We start from the raw sequence: 14,992 nt of genomic DNA on the forward strand, positions 1-14,992 counted from the left end.
CCTTATAAAGACGGTGAATGATTCACCGTCTTCATTAGGTATAATCGAGCCCCGCCCCGACCCCGACACCTCTTCCTCCCTCTTCGCTCTCTCTCTCTCTTTATCTCTCTGTCTCTCTCTCTCTCTGCCCATCCCTCTCTAGGAGCCCCCCCCGGTCGCCGTCGCCCTTGCCGATGTCGCCCCTGCCGGCAATGCCGTCGACCCCCGCCCGTGCTAACCTTCCCTCACCAACCCACATTGCAGGTAGCAACCCACATTGCTAGCATTGCCAGTATTGTTAGTTTAGACTAGGTTTAAACTAGGTTTAAATTTAGTTAACACTAGGTTTAAACTAGCCATTAGCCTATTTAGGTTTAAACTTGTAGTTTAAACTTGTTTAAACTTGTTTTGACAAGCTTGTAGTTCAAACTTATTTTAAACTAGGTTTAAACTAGCCATTAGCCTATTTAGATTTAAAGTTGTAGTTTAAACTTGTTTAAACTTGTTTTGACAAAGCTTGTAGTTCATAATGTTACAAAACTTGCGTCATTATGTTACATAATGAANTAGTTTAAACTAGGTTTAAACCTAGTGTTTAAACTGTTTAAACCTAGTTTAAACTAGGTTTAAACCTAGTGTTACTAGTGTTTAAACCTAGTGTTACTAGGTTTAAACCTAGTTTAAACTAGGTTTAAGGGTTTAGTTTAAACCTAGTGTTACTAGGTTTAAACCTAGTTTAAACTAGAAACCTAGTTTAAACTAGGCTTAAACCTAGTTTAAACTAGGTTTAAACCTAGTAACACTTTAAATAAACACTAGTCTAAATATCTAGTGAATGTAATACAAAAGTTTAAACTTCCCTAAACCCTAAATACTAAACTTGTTTTAAACTAGGTTTAAACCTAGTTTAAACCTACTTGAAACTAGCCATTATCTTTGTTTAGGTTTAAACTTTTGTATTACATTCACTAGATATTTTGAGAAGAGATTTGAAAGTTTTTTCTGTATAGTTAAAATGGCTAGTCGTCGGATGTCTCTTAGTGTTCATTGGGATGGACAGTTAATTATAGATGAAAATGGTCTCCGATATGTCGGCGGTTGAAAGAAATTGATCGCGATTCGTTCAGATACGACATATACTCATTTTGAGATGAGAATGTATTGTTTAGTAAATTGTAATAGAGAAGAATTTCGTCTTAAATTCACTATTCGATGCCCTGTAGGAGCAAATGAATATATTGCTCACGATATAGTAAATGATGAATCATTGGAGGGATTAATTGGGTTGTTTGAATATTATGGATGTGTGTCGGTATACATCGAGAAAGATATATATCCGTCAGAGACACAATATCAGTCGCAAAGCTATTACACAAGACTGCTTCATAATGATATCGATGTGGGTTTTCCGGATAATCCAATTGGTGACAGTGAAGTTGGTAATGAACCAGGCGGAAGGATGACAAGGTAAGTGATATATCTAGATTGCGGTGAATATTTTCTTTACTTATTAAATATTTTGATAAATTTAAATTATAAATACTGTAGACAGAGTCAGTCTCCACGTGCGCAACCCTCGACCTCACATGAGGAACCCATGATATTTCATGTACCTAATGAAAAATATGATTGAGGGTAAAGAAAATTTTAATTTTTTAAAATTAATAGTAAGTGAAAATGTACCTAATATTGTAACACACTGGACCTTTGCAAATTGTGAGGTTCGAGTGTTTGAACTGTGTTCTGAGTTTTTTCAAATTTTCTGGTGGGTCGTTGACAGTGTTCCGACCTATGGCTCGTATCCCGAGATTTGTAGTATTTTATGTAGCGCTAAAGTCACCAAAGAGATGGACTTAGGCTACCCTCGGATTGCACTCTGCACACTATGTAACCGATGACATGTCGATGGCTGTATTTTGTACTGGTACACGTTGATGGCTGTACGGGTACACTTGTGCCGAATTTCAAACCCGAGGCTCGGGTTTGCCATTTCGTGGGATTTGTACCAGTACACTTTCCCGTGTACCGGTACACTTTGGCAGAATCTGAACAGGTCAAACTGTAGGGGTGTTTTTGCGATTGTGGCATTCTATATCATCACCCACGCCCCTAGGGCTGTTCCTTGAGCTTGGAACAGTAGGAAAAAAGGTGAGGGAGCTCTCCACACCTTCCGATTCCATTTCTTTGATTTTTTCTTGGATTTTAAGAGATTAAACATCTCTTTTGCTCTTTTTGCTTGTTGGAGGCTTTTCCACCATTGGAGAGAACTTAGAGCTTTGTTGGAGACTTGTTGGAGGAGAGATCTTCCACCCCACTTGATTTTGAGCCCAAGTTGAGACTTCTCTTGAGGTTAGTAGCATGATTCCATCTTTTGATTCATGTTTTAGAGGTTTTCTTGAGATGAAACCCTGGAGATGGAAACTTATGATTTATTTGGGGCTTTTTGATTAGAAGCTTTTAGAGCTCATCTAATTGAATTAGAACCTTGATTTAGATTTCTTTGGAAAGGATTTAGCTTCTATTTGGGATTTTAAAAGGGATTCTACACTATAGGTGAGTTTTTGCCCCTTTGCTAGAATTGGTTAATGTTTGAGTCTAGAGCTTTTCATAACGTATGTATATCTCTTCTCTTGTGACCTTTAGGGTACTAAGAGAATTGTGGACAACTCCGTTCGGCGAAACGAAGGAGTTTTAGCGGTGCTTGGTGGGTTTATGTATCATAAAATGGAAAAGTATGCATTTTCATGTTAAATGTATTATTTATGAATTTTAGAATGCTTAAAATGCTTATGTTATATACAACGCATTTTTGGACCTCTATGTAGTAGAGAGCTTGCATGTGAGACTTATACATGATTTTAGCATTCGTATTTAGGACTTAGAATTGTGTTTCATATAGTGAAATGACAATGATTATATATACCTTTGTCATATGAGGAAACATTAGGCCATGAAGTGGCTTGGGACTTGAATATTATGTGTACCTAGTAAGCTAATGTCATAAAGAGACATTGAGCTTGGGCTATATGTGAACCTAATAGATAATGTCATAAAAGGGGCATTAGACTAGAGTGGCTTGTGAATTAGTAAGCTAATGTTATAAAGGGGCATTAGGCTTGGAATATGTGTGGACTTAGTAAACCTAATGTCATGAAGTGGCATTAGTGTTGGATCGAGATTTGGGCATAGTGAGTTGTAATGCCATAAAGGGGCATTGGACATAATGAACGGTTAAACCTTCACGTTGGATATTGGACTAGACCGATGGGTTGCTAGTGACTGTTACCATGTTAGAGACATGATGATTGGACATTTTAGACGATGACTACGCTTGTTTGCCACTTGTGCTCATTCGCACATGCTTGTGAGGGTCGCTTCCTACAAGCTGGCACTCCGGAGTTAGTTTATGCGACTTATGTTCGCTTGTGCGGTATTGAGAAGCCTACGGGGCTGGGTGGGACAGACTCATTCCTCGAGTGGGAATGTTGGGCTACCACAGGCACTTAGGCGGCATAAGCCGGACTATCTTGGGTAGGTCCTTAATGGAAAATAGAAATCGACACGGTGTCGCATAAGTAAAAATCACTACTAAATAGATTATAGTAGTTGGGTTTCTTGGACCTGCTTATAGCATAAGTTTGGACTTATAGTATACTTGATTATAGCACTCTTTATACTTTAGTATACTTGCTTGCCATGTGGGATCACACTAGTTCTGTGTTGGTCATATTTGAGCATGATAGAATCTGTGTACGACACATTGCCATCATATTGCTTATAGCACAGTAGTTTATTTTAGCATTCAATACATGCTTTCATATCTGCAGTTTAATTCCAGTTGTTTATCATATCTACCGTACTCTTTGGGCCTAGTGGCACAATGTGCTGAGGTTAGTACTTGCTCACTGGGAACTATAAATTATAGTTCTCACGCTCCTTGTTTCTTGTTTCATTACAGAGCCTTCCACACCGGGCGAGGCTAGGGACCGCAGAAAGGGTATCGCCTCGAGCTAGGTCTTTTGCGAGGGTCGTCTCGATAGGTGGTCTACTTCTCATTGGTTTTATTTTGGAGAGGTTGAGAGTTGTACCATGTATAGTGACCACCCATTTTGTTTTTTGAGACAGATGTTGTACTTACCTTATGTTTTATTAGTAGATCAGTTTACTGTTCTCTACTTGTTGTTAGTATGTAGCTGCTAGTTGCTATGATATCTATAATTGTCTTACTTTTCCTTACTTTCATACTTTTATTGTTGTAGACGCCTTACATGTGCAGGCATATGGCGGGTTTGGGCACGCACCGGGAGGGGCTATGCCGGGTCTCGGGGCGTGATAGATTAATTTGGTATCAGAGCCTAGGGTTGAGTATTAGTGGACCTAGTAAACCTTAGGCTGGTTGGACTATAGGAAATAGGCTCGTGAGAGACGAGGTCTATTTGACTATTGAGCGAAAGTATCATAATTGGGTTTTATGATAACTCTAAAAAGTTAGAGTTTAATTGGAGTGTTTAGCTTCTAACTTTACGGAGGGTTACGTTGGCGGCCGACAACGTAACATCGGGAGTTAGTAGTAGAGAACACTTCCTTACTTTCGTATGATTTGGGTACTTATTGTTGAGCGGGGTTGCGTTTGCGTGGGTTTTACTAACTTGCGCTTTTATGATGTTGTAGTGATAATGCCGACGACACGCTCTAAGTCTGTTGGAGCGGACAACGCGACGAACTTTGAGGAGGTCGAGACCTCCGTTACCTCCGGATCCGGTGAGGTCCGTGAGTTGAGGAGCCAACTTGCAGCCCTCACTGACTTGGTCGCGCAGCAGGCAGCGGCGGCTCAGCAGCAGGCGGATGCAGCGCGCCGGCAGGAAGCGCGGATGGAGCGCCTAGAGGAGTTACTCATGCAGCAGGCAGCTGCTAGGGAGACACAGGTGCCCGCACCCCCACCCACGCCGGCAATGGTTGTGACACCGAGGGCGCCATCTCCACGGCCCGGTACTTCGAGGACAGCACTGGTTGTTGCGCCCCGAGAGGAGTTTGTGGCACCACCAGCTCAGCTGTCTTTGGCGGGGGCAATTTTTCCCGTGATGGTTGAGGGAGCTGAGCAAGATCGACTTATGGAGCGCCTTAGTGAGTTCAGGAGGTGTAGTCCGCGGACCTTTGACGGGGAGAACGCAGACCACTGGATTATGGAAAAGTGGCTCATGCATATGGAGAAGCTTTTCCGTGATACCTTCGTGGAGGAGAGGGATAGAGTTTGGCTCGCCACACACCACTTAGACGGCGAGGCCTATTGCTGGTGGTTGGATCTTCAGGAAAATCCCAACACCAACCTTGCAGCGATCACATGGAAGAAGTTCAAGGAGCTTCTGCTGGCACATTACTTCCCTGACAGTGTCAAGAGGAAGATGGAGCAAGACTTGCGTGGGATGCGCTAGGGAGACAGGACCTTGGCCGAGTATGAGAAGGAGTTCTCCCGGCTTCTTCATTGTGTGCCCTTTGTTGTGCGGGACGACGAGGACAAGGCCCGCATTTTCGAGCATGGATTGCGACCCTCGATCTTTCAGTTGGTGCAGTCCTCCAACCTCCAGACCTTTAGAGATGTGGTGAACCGCGCGCTCATCGTGGAGAGCGGCGCGGTGGAGTTGCAAGAGCGTCGCGAGGGCATGGACAAAGGGAAGGGCAAGCGGCCCACGGCTGAGAGTGCGAGTCACACGCACTCGCGGAGGCCGCCGAGGCATCCCAGGAGCCGGAGCTAGTCGCGAGGGCGTGGCTCGTCTACTTAGCGAGGAGGACCTGATCGTTGCCAGGCTCCATGCTGCGTGATCTGCGGTGGACCTTATTTCCCACGGCAGTGTTCACGCAGTCGGGGCAGGTGCTACCTGTGTGGCCAGGAGGGCCACTTCCAGTCGGATTGCCCGAGGGGCCCAGCGCCAGCGCCATCATCGGCATCTGCACCAGCTTCACCGGGTCCCAGCGAGGGGACGCCTTCTGCTCACTACCAGGCCGGGCGGCTATCAGTTCAGAGGCAGATGGAGGGGTCACGACAGGCCCCGAGCGGGCGCATGTACGCGGCCCAGACTGAGGAGGCGGCAGCGGCCAAGAATGTAGTTGTAGGTATCATTTAATTAAATGGCATTCGAATTCGTGCATTATTTGATACCGGTGCATCGCATTTATTCATTGATCGGCTGTTTGCCGAGTTGCATGACATCCCCTTTGTTTCCTTGTTGCATCCGAGACGTGTCGTCGTCCCCGACCACTCCTTGGACATTAGAGAGTTTTGCCCCAGTTGCCCGATTCGGGTAGGAGATTGGATTATGCCCGTGGATTTGCTAATTTTGCATAAACTCGGAGAGTTTGATGTTGTCTTGGGCATGGATTGGTTGACCAAGTATTTCACCACTATCGATTGCAAGAATCGAACGGTGACTTTTAGAGAGCCGGGGCAGGCGGAGGTTGTGTACCGTGAATGCCAGAGTTCGCTGTTTGCGATGACGATTAGCTCCTCTCGAGCTAGGCAGTTGATTAGCAGAGGCTGTGTAGCCTACTTGGCTACTGTGGTGTTGAGGGGTGACGTCGACGCTCCTAGGATTGAGGATATCCCCGTAGTGCAGGAGTTTGGAGATGTGTTTCCAGCGAAGCTTCCAGGAATGCCACCTGATAGGGAGATTGAGTTTATGGTAGATCTCGTCCCCGGGACTACTCCAATCTCAAAAGCGCCCTATAGGATGGCACCAACGGAATTGAAGGCACAGTTGCAAGATCTTCTGGATAAGGGTTTTGTGCGACCGAGTGTGTCACCTTGGGGAGCACCGATTTTGTTTGTTAAAAAGAAAGACAGATCACTTCACTTGTGCGTGGACTATCGTGAACTTAATAAAGTCACGATCAAGAATAAGTATCGGTTACCGAGGATAGATGATCTTTTTGATCAGCTTCAAGGATCTAGTGTGTATTATAAGATCGACTTGCAGTCGGGATACCACCAATTGAAGATCACGCCTGAGGATGTGTTGAAGACGGCTTTTAGAATACGGTATGGACATTATGAGTTTACAGTTATACCGTTTGGGCTTACTAATGCCCCGGTAGCTTTTATGAATCTAATAAACCGTGTTTTCAAGCCTTAGATAGGTTCATCGTGGTGTTCATCGACGATATTTTGGTTTATTCCCGAAGTGATACGGATCACGAGGAACATTTGAGGCTAGTACTTCAAGTGCTTCGGGAAAGGAAACTCTATGCCAAATTGAAAAAGTGTGAGTTTTGGCTTAGAGAGTGGCATTTTTGGGCCATTTGATTTCAGGATCGGGTATAGCTGTGGATCCGAGGAAAATCAAAGCGATCAAGGATTGGCCGAGGCTGACGAGTGTTACCGAGATACGGAGCTTTATTGGTTTGGCCGGCTACTACCGACGGTTTGTTGAGGGATTTGCAAAGTTATCTACTCCCCTCACGAGGCTCACGCATAAAGGCGTTAAGTTCATCTGGAATGATGCATGCGAAAGAAGCTTTCAAGAGCTGAAGCAGAGATTGACGACCGCCCCGATCCTAACCTTGCCAATTGCTGGAGTAGGGTATGTGATTTATAGTGATGCTTCCTTTAATAGATTCGGTTGTGTCTTGATGCAGGATGAGAAAGTGATCGCGTATGCTTCTCGCAAGTTAAAGGAGTATGAAAGGAATTACCCTACTCATGACTTGGAGTTTGCGGCCGTAGTCTTTGCATTAAAGCTATGGCGCCATTATCTTTCTGGCGAGCGGTGTGAAGTATATACGGATCACAAGAGCTTAAGTATTTATTCACTCAGAAGGAGTTGAACTTGAGGTAGCGCAGATGGTTGGAGCTACTCAAGGATTATGATTTGACTATCTTTTACCACCCGGGTAAGGCTAGCATGGTGGCGGATGCGCTAAGTCGGAAATCGACGGACAACTTAGCGATGCTTGTGGTTACTCAACCGCCGTTGATCGAGCAAATGAAGCGGTTGGAATTGGAGGTGGTGGCTCCTGATACACCTTTGAAACTGATGGCTTTGGTGGTGCAACCTACCCTTTTGGATAGAATTCAAGAAAAGCAAGCTCATGATGTGGAGTTGCAAAGGCTTAGAGCTAAAATGGTTGACGGTTGCACTGGTGACTTTACTGTAGACGATGTTGGATTGATGCGTTTCCGCGAGCGGTTGTGTGTACCGGCGGATTTGGAGGACATTTTTCAAGAAGCACACCGTGCACCTTATGCGATACATCCGGGAGGCACCAAAATGTATAAGGACTTGAAGTTGCTTTATTGGTGGCCCGGGATGAAGAAAGATGTTGGTGAGTTTGTTGCTAGATGTCTAACTTGCCAACAGGTGAAAGCTGAGCATCGAGTTCCCGCGAAAAAATTGCAGAGCTTACCTATTCCAGTGTGGAAGTGGGAGAAGATCACCATGGACTTCGTGATGGGATTGCCTCGCTCACAGGCCGGGCATGATGCTATTTGGGTGATCGTGGATAGGTTGACGAAATCAGCTCATTTCATACCTATTCACACTACTTGGACTGGTGAGAGACTCGCACAAGTATATCTTGATGAGATTGTGCGATTGCACCGAGTACCTACTTCCATAGTTTCGGATCGAGATCCCTGTTTTGTATCCCATTTTTGAAGGAGCTTACAAGATGCCTTGGGCACGCGCTTGGATTTCAGTACAGCATTCCACCCTCAGAGTGACAGGCAGTTAGAGCGCACTATACAGACTCTTGAGGATATGCTTCGAGCCTGTGTGATCGACTTTCAGAGAGGATGGTCGCAGCATCTACCGATGGCGGAGTTTACTTATAACAATGGTTATCAAGCAAGCATCAAGATGGCACCGTTCGAGGCACTCTATGGACGGAAGTGTAGATCGCCACTTCATTGGAGTGAAGTTGGCGAGAGATTGGCTTTAGGCCCTGATGTGCTCCAGGAAGTAGAGGATAAGGTTCGTATTGCTCGGGAGCGATTGTTGATAGCCCAGAGTAGGCAAAAGAATTACGCTTACAAGCGTCGACGAGACTTGGAGTTTCAGATTGGAGATCATGTCTTCTTAAAAGTCTCGCCGACCGGAGGGATTAGAAGATTTGGTATCTGGGGTAAGTTGAGCCCCCGATACATCGGACTGTATGAGGTTTTGGAGCATGTAGGCCCGGTAGTGTATCGACTTGCTCTACTATCGAACCTATCGAGTGTACACAATGTTTTTCATGTATCGGTCCTCCGGAAGTACATTCACAATCCGGCTCATGTGTTGGATGCTACACCTTTGGAGCTGAGGGACGATTTGAGCTTTGAAGAGCAACCTTTGAGGATTTTGGCTCGGGAGGTGAAGAGGTTGCGGAACCGTGAGATTCCCTACGTGAAGGTGCTTTGGAACAACCACGATGAACGCGAGGCCATTTGGGAGTTGGAGAGAGCGCTGCGGGAGCGCTATCCCCAACTTTTTCAGATGGAGGCTTGAGGTATTTTATCTTTTGAGTTTTGCGAACGAAACTTCTTTTTAGGAGGGGTGAATGTAACACACTGGACCTTTGCAAATTATGAGGTTCGAGTGTTTGAACTGTGCTCTGAGTTTTTCCAGATTTTCTGGTGGGTCGTTGACAATGTTCCGACCTATGGCTCGTATCCCAAGATTTATAGTATTTTATGTAGCGCTAAGGTCACCAAAGAGATGGACTTAGGCTACCCTCGGATTGCATCTGCACACTGTGTAACCCGTGACATGTCGATGGCTGTACCGATATAGATTTTGTTCCGGTACACGTTGATGGTTGTACCGGTACACTTGTGCCAAATTTCAAACCCGAGGCTCGGGTTTGCATTTTCGTGGGATTTGTACCGGTACACTTTCCCGTGTACCGGTACACTTTGGCAGAATCTGAACAGGTGAAACTGCAGGGGTGTTTTTGCGATTGTGGCCTTATATATCATCACCCACTCCCCTAGGGTTGTTCCTTGAGCTTGGAACAGCAGGGAGAAAGGTGAGGGAGCTCTCCACACCTTCCCATTCCATTTCTTTGATTTTTGCTTGGATTTTAAGAGATTAAACATCTCTTTTGCTCCTTTTGCTTGTTGGAGGCTTTTCCACCATTGGAGAGGACTTGGAGCTTTGTTGGAGGCTTGTTGAAGGAGAGATCTTCCACCCCACTTGATTTTGAGCCCAAGTTGAGACTTCTCTTGAGGTTAGTAGCATGATTCCATCTTTTGATTCATATTTTAAAGGTTTTCTTGAGATGAAAATCCTAGAGATGGAAACTTAGGGTTTATTTGGGGTTTTTGATTAGAAGCTTTTAGAGCTCATCTAATTGGATTAGAACCTTAATTTAGGTTGCTTTGGAAAGGATTTAGCTTCTATTTGGGATTTTAAAGGAAATTTCTACACTATAGGTGAGTTTTTGCCCCTTTGCTAGAATTGGTTAATGTTTGAGCCTAGAGCTTTTCGTAACGTATGTGTATCCCTTCTCTTGTGACCTTTAGGGTACTAAGAGAATTGTGGACAACTCCGTTCGGCGAAACGAAGGAGTTTTAGAGGTGCTCGGTGGGTTTGACCTCACCTAAGAATGAGAATATCTCATTTTTATGGATTTATGTATCATAAAATGAAAAAGCATGCATTTTCATGTTAGATGTATTATTTATGAATTTTAGAATGCTTAAAATTGGCATATGTAATCTATATGCCATAAAAGGCATTGACATAAAACATTAAACCTTCATTTTGACATGGCTAGACCGATGTTCTCCACATGACTGTTCACATTATGACATGATAATTGCGACATTGAGACATACTACCTTTCTGCATTTGTGCTCAATTCGACATGCTTGTGAGGTCCGCTCCCACAAGCCGGCACCCCATTAGCCATCAACTTATTTCTGTTCGTATGAGAACCTAAGGCCATGGACAGACCATTCCTCGCATGAAGTTGACTACCACACACTAGTGGCACAAGCGACTACTTGGTAGGTCTAACATAAGAAAAATCACCACGGTGTTCATAAGTAAATCACTACTAAATAGATTAAGTATGGTTCCTTGACATGTTATATAAATAGTTTGGACTATATATACCGATAACGCGCCTTTGCACTTTAGTAACTACTGCCATGTGATCACACTATTTTGTGTTACATATTTACTATCAGCCCAGGATGGCAGAGGCCTCCCGTACCGCGCGCGCGATGGCCCTCCCGGAGACGGTAGGGGCCCCGCACTATCGAGTTTATACAGGTTGTGTTTTGATCACACTAGGGTGTACCGTTCATTCATATGATTTCACGTTTCTCGCGATATTAGCTCATATGATATTCAGGTTTGGATACGATATTGGTACAGGTTCTTTGGGTGATGATATTAGATAAATCATCACTAAAATGAATACGTTGTGGCACAGCTAAAAGTAAAGTCTAATTCCTGGATGGGTTCCATCAGGCCGAACACGGTGGATTCACGGACACCATCGGGTTGTAAGGGTGAGCTCCTTACTCAGACAGGGTGAGCCGGGGAATCCGAAGAGTTATGGCGTGTTCGCTTGTATTCAGCGTATCCGATTGAGGCCTCACGGCCGAACATCCCTCGCTGGGAGTGTTCGTACACGCTTACTCGTGTTTACCGTTCGTTCGCGAGACCCGCCATATGTCTGCACACATAAGGCGTCTACAACAACAGCGAAAAAAGAAGCAAGAGATAATCTACAACTAGAGATATCAGAGCAAGTGTAACAACTAAATACTAACAGCAAGGGAAGGAAGGTAAAGTAATCCACTAAAAGTAAGCATAAAGTAATACAATAATCATCTCCGAAAGGTACAAAAAGGGGTGGTCTCTATACATGGGTGAAACTCTCAACCTCCCCAAAAAGGAAACAACGAGAGGTAGATCACCTATCGACGCGTCCCTCGAAGCAGCTAACTCCAGGCAATACCTTTTCCGCGGTCCCTAGTCGCTCCTCGCGTGGAAGGCTTTGAAATAAAACATAAAACAAAAGGGCGTGAGAACTATAATTTATAGTTCCCAGTGGGCAATTACTAATCTCAGCTCAATGCACCACTAGGCTCCAAAAGAAAGGGTAAGTACGATAAGCAACAATAGTAGTAATAGACGATAATAAACTGCAGAATTGAAAACATGAGTAAAATGCAATGCCACAAGTAAACGTGATGTATGCCAATGCTATCATGTTTGAATATGTCAATGTCGAGTGAAAATTCTCATCAACTGCCAAGTATACTAAGATGCGATGAGTAATTCTATCAAGTATACTACATGTCCCAATATCTAAACTACTATGATCTATTTAGCAGTGATTCAAATTTAAGAGGTTATGTCCAAGTTTAATCTTATTTTGGGACCTACACGAGTGTAGTCCGGCTTGCGCCGCCTAAGTATCAGTGGTAGCTCCAGCATTTCCACTATGAAAATGAGTCTATCCCTCCCGACCTCGTAGGCTTCTCGATACCGCACGAGCGATCATAAGTCGCGTAGGCCAACTCCGGAGTGCCGGCTTGTAGGGAGTGACCCTCACAAGCATGTGTGAATGAGCACAAATGGCAAATAAGCATAATCATTGTCTCAAGTACCCAATCATCATATCTCTAACATGGTAAAAGTCACTAGTAACCCGAAGGTCTAGTTCTATGTCTCAATATGAGGTTTAATCGTTCAATAATTTCTATATCAATGACCATAGCTTTACTACGTTAAATCCAAGCCCAATGCCCCTTTTATGACATTAGCTTACTAAATCATGCATCATGTACATCTATGTTCTATGATGGCATTACATTATGCTAAGTCCAAATTTGTCCCAACACTAGTGTCGCTTTATGACACTAGGTTTCACTTGTCCCATCTACTTTACAAGCCCAATGCCCCTTTATGACATTGGCTCAATAGCGAGCTAATAGTGTACGTTTCCGGCCTCTTCATGGCATTATGTATGGTTCTACGTCCCACACGAGAGTTATGTCTAAAGGCACATTATTCTTCTCATTCCCACTATATAAAACATGCTCTTGAGTCATATCTAGAATGCTAAGCACATGCATAAGTCTCACATGCCACTCTCTACTACATAGAGGTCCAAAAATACATTATATATAATGTAGGCATTTTAAGCATTCTAAAATTCACAATAAATACATTTATCATGGAAATGCATGAATTTCTACTTTACGAAGCAAAAATATCGGATATGAGAATTTCTCATATGCTAGGCTAGGTCAAACCCACCGAACTTCGCGCAACCCTTCGATTGCTCCAACGAAGATGTCCACTAATCTCCTAGCACCCTAGAAGCATAAAAAAGTGAGCTACAAGAAGTAAACGAACAACTATTAGCTCAATCATTAACCTACAAAGCAAAAGGGCCAAAATCTCACCTATAGTGTAGAAATCTCTTCCCAAAGCTCAAATGGAAGCTAGATCCCTTCCAAAGCAACCTAAACCAAGGTTCTAATCCATTTAGATTAGCTCAAAAAGCCCTAAATCAAAAAGCCCCAAATAAATCCTAGATTTCCCACTCTAGGGTTTCATCTCCCAAAATCCATCAAAACTAGGTTTAGAGGGAAGGAACAAGCAACAAACCTCATAAGAAGCTCCAATCCAAGCTCCAAGAGTGAAGATCTCCTCTTTAGCAAGCTCCAAGTCCAAGCCTTCAAGCACCCAAGGGAAAAAGAGAGGGAGAGAAAGATGCTCCAAGTCCTCTTGGTAGGGCTGACAAATGAGTGAGCCGGCTCGCTTTCGACTCGTGTTTGACTCAATATTTGGCTCGCTCGAGTTCGACTCGAAATTAAATGAGCCGAGCTTGAACAAAAAAAAAGGCTCGAAATTCATTTCAAGCCGAGCTTGAGTANATATATATATATATATATATATATATATATATATATATATATATATATATATATAGTAGAGCTACTATGCTATTGAAAGTATAGAGATATGGTGCTTTCGATTTTTTAATTCTTAGATCAATCCCTTTAATCGTTTCTTATCTTTGGATTAATATTATTATTACCTTGTAGGGACCACTCAATCCTAAGACAGCGTTTGGTTAGGGGATAGGGATAGGAATAGGCCCTTATCCCCCCTTTATACCCAAACGCTAATTTTTTATCCGATAATAGTAGTTCTCGGTTATCCTCACCAACACCTCCAATTTTTATATAAAACTATCTAAAATTATTCTTATCTCCGGGAACAACCCAATTTTCATCCAAACACTATTTTTCTTATCCCCATATTTGTACCTATCCCTGTAATAGCTAGTTCTTACTTATACCCGAACCAAACAGTACCTACGAGTATTATTTAATCCTAGGGAAGACTGCAATCATCCAAACCATACAATTTTTAATCAAAGGGTCAAAAATTCAAAAACATCAAATCTTCCATATTTTCGATAGCATAGTAGTTCTACACTATGCTACATAAATATAATATATTTTAATTATATATAGGCTGAGTGAATAATGTGAGTTTAGTTAAAATTGCGCCAATGCTGTTGGCCCATAAAAACAAACCCAATAGACAAATAAAAGAGCAAACTTTTACTAAATTTATATATTTTTTCTTTCTTTTTTCTTTCTTTCTTTCACAGAGCTCTAAATTTTCAATATGTTTCTCTCTTTCTCTTTTTCTGTCTCTCACCCTAAGTGGCCAAGTTTAAAATATACTTATTATTAAAAAATGAAATTTTTATAAGACATATAAAAGAGTTCGTATGTTAATTATCGTTCCATCCGTTGCCGCCCGTATATTACAATGAACTATTGAATCTCCCAAAGGCCNTACCTTGCTATTAATTGTATGCTTGAGAAAATATACAGAATATTTTTAAAGTAAAAAATTATTATTCATATAAAATTTTAATTTTAGTTATATATGATTGGATAGTTTAATCCAATATTTATCTATATAATTTATTTATTTTTGACTGCATAAATGAAAATGAATAATATAGAGATTGATGGCGGAAGAAAAAGACATGTAAA

This window comes from Ananas comosus, linkage group 14 (assembly GCF_001540865.1).
Source record: "Ananas comosus cultivar F153 linkage group 14, ASM154086v1, whole genome shotgun sequence".
Classification (NCBI taxonomy): Eukaryota; Viridiplantae; Streptophyta; class Magnoliopsida; order Poales; family Bromeliaceae; genus Ananas; species Ananas comosus.